The sequence below is a fragment of the Berghia stephanieae genome, chromosome 13 (assembly GCF_034508935.2).
Source record: "Berghia stephanieae isolate SIO BIC M18660-M18661 chromosome 13, UCSD_Bste_1.3, whole genome shotgun sequence".
NCBI classification, from domain to species: Eukaryota; Metazoa; Mollusca; class Gastropoda; order Nudibranchia; family Aeolidiidae; genus Berghia; species Berghia stephanieae.
This window is the reverse complement of record NC_088372.1, coordinates 19,455,891-19,458,390: the sequence shown is the minus strand read 5'-3', so window position 1 is coordinate 19,458,390 and position 2,500 is coordinate 19,455,891. Positions and strand designations below refer to the sequence as shown.

Genomic DNA, 2,500 nt, shown 5'->3' with positions numbered 1-2,500 from the left:
ACCAGCGCAAGGCAATTCAATTTAATTCAAAAATGTATTCTTCACAGAAATATTCTGCATATATCATAACGTAGAGGGCATAAGAGTAATTGCAAAAGAAAAGTGATAAGAATAAATAGATTAACATTAGACCATTATGATCTTTCTCCAACATTTAGATTATCATAGTGTATAGATCGAGGTAAATATAACCATATAATAATAATAAATATAATAATAATAATAATAATAATAATAATAATAATAATAATAATGATAATAATAATAATATTAACAATAATAATAATAATAATAATAATAATAATAATAATAATAATAATAATATAATATATATACTACTACTACTACTACTTACTACTATACTACTACTACTACTACTACAACTACTACTACATACTTACTACTACTACTACTACTACTACTACTACTACTACTACTACTACTACTAATAATAATAATAATAATAATAATAATGATAATAATGCTGAAAACTTATCTAGCGCTATAACTCTGAGGCATAGACTCTAAGCGCACCCTCATTGGAAATCGAACAAACTTGTTTGATTTTCCATGCATATGAACGCTATATTCTGGTGTCTTGGAGTTATAGCGCTATATAAGTTTTCAGCATTATCATTATTATTCGAGAATTTAAATTACAAATTACTTTGACTGAAGCATACACATTCGCACACACAAGCACACAAACACACCACATAAACACACAAATAACAGAAACCAGACGCTTATCTTGGTTCTCATATCATCTACTAAAATAGATTTGTTTTAAGCGAACGTTTAAAAATAGCCAAAGATTCTTTTTCACCAAAGCTCTGTGGTAAGGCGTTCCAAACAGAGGGTCTGAAATGAGAAAAGCATCTCATTCCAGCATTTTTGCGCATTCAAGGGACAACTAACCCTAGCCAACATAGTAAAACTTAGGACGGGACATGACGCCTATTAGCCGATATTACACCTTTTTTGGACAGAGGAGATAACGCTGTTAGCGGCTAGGAAACTCATTTTATACTTGAGTCCGATGAGAGAAAAAGCCTTGTCCAAGGACTCAACAATGCGCCGCTCAGAGCGTACTCGAACCCTGGACACATCAATAGATCAAAAAGTCGCACATAATTTTGTGACGGTAAATTGCATTTTAAAAATTCCATATTATCGCTTTATCAATAGACCTGCGAAGCCATTGGCTCAATGACTTAACGAACGATATTAATTATTGCTTGGTACACTTTGGATAAGATGCCAGAATATCGCCAAGTACTTTTCGCCATTCTTTAGACACAGCCACCCAATCATTCAGAAATTATTGATTGTACCTGGGATCGATACTGGTCAATTGACTTAAGAGGCGGGCAACTATCTAGTCAAGTGTACTCAAATGGCCTAGTGTACACATAATATTTTTAATGTTTCTAGTTCGTTCCATTGTTTGTCTTTCTTTATCCTTACCTTTTAACCTTTTACCAATCAGTGTCAGTACACATTACATTGGTCATAATGCTTCTCATATCATAGTATATTAAAATCGAAACAGATTCGTTTTAAGCGAAGGTTTAAAAATAGCCAATGATTCTTTTTCACGAAAGCTCTGTGGTTAAAACATATCTGTTTCGTCTTTAGGTAGATGGTATGAGAAGCAAGATAGGTCTGTCTGGTTTTTGTGTTGTGTGTGTGTGTGTGTGTGTGTGTGTGTGCTTGTGTATGTGAATGAGTATGTTTCAGCCAAAGTAATTTGTAATTTAAGCGCTTAGAGTCTGGTGTTTCGAGGTTATAGCACTATATAAGTTTTCATCATTATCATCATCATCATCATCATCATCATCATCATCATCATCATCATCATTATTATTATTATTATTATTATTATTATTATTATTATTATTATTATTATTATTATTATTATCATTATATTTATTATTATTATTATTATTATTAATGGGAGATGTATTGGAGCGTGACCCGCTGCCTAAAAACGGTATTATATTGGTGTAAACTAGTTATCAAAAAGTGATTTTAACTTTAAACTAAGATCAATAGAAATGTGAGATTTCAGTTTTGCCAGTTTTTGAAAGTGTATTTATTGTATTTGATATATCATATAAAATCAATTCAATGTTATTATTTTTTACTAATACTAATTGTAGAGCACCCGCAATATTTGTGGGGATATGAAGGCTTTTTCGAACAGACAGTCATCCATTTTAACTATTATACAACTGTATTGTGGAAATTAACATAGATCGAGGGCAGCCAGGTGGCGACTCCAAACGTATAATGACCTATTAATATAGGTACCATCATTATGTTCTCTCTAGCTGATGATGTCCGTAGATGCGCGAAAATTAATCTGGCAAAAGGACAGCCAGATGGCGATTCCCAACGTATTAACCTATAACCTATTAATATAGGAACCATCATTATGCTCTCTCTAGCTGATGATGTCTGTAGGTGCGCGAAAATGAATCAGGCAACAGGGCGCTAG

General features: G+C 32.4%; 2 protein-coding genes across 4 annotated transcripts in view; one reads left to right on the top strand and one right to left on the bottom strand.

The window, feature by feature from the left end:
* The window catches only part of LOC144959315 (uncharacterized), a 52,704-nt gene that overhangs the window by 29,134 nt on the left and 21,070 nt on the right, over positions 1 to 2,500 (top strand). The gene's annotated exons all lie outside the window — the stretch shown is intronic.
* Positions 1 to 2,500, bottom strand: part of LOC144959316 (uncharacterized) — an 11,844-nt gene that overhangs the window by 1,246 nt on the left and 8,098 nt on the right. The gene's annotated exons all lie outside the window — the stretch shown is intronic.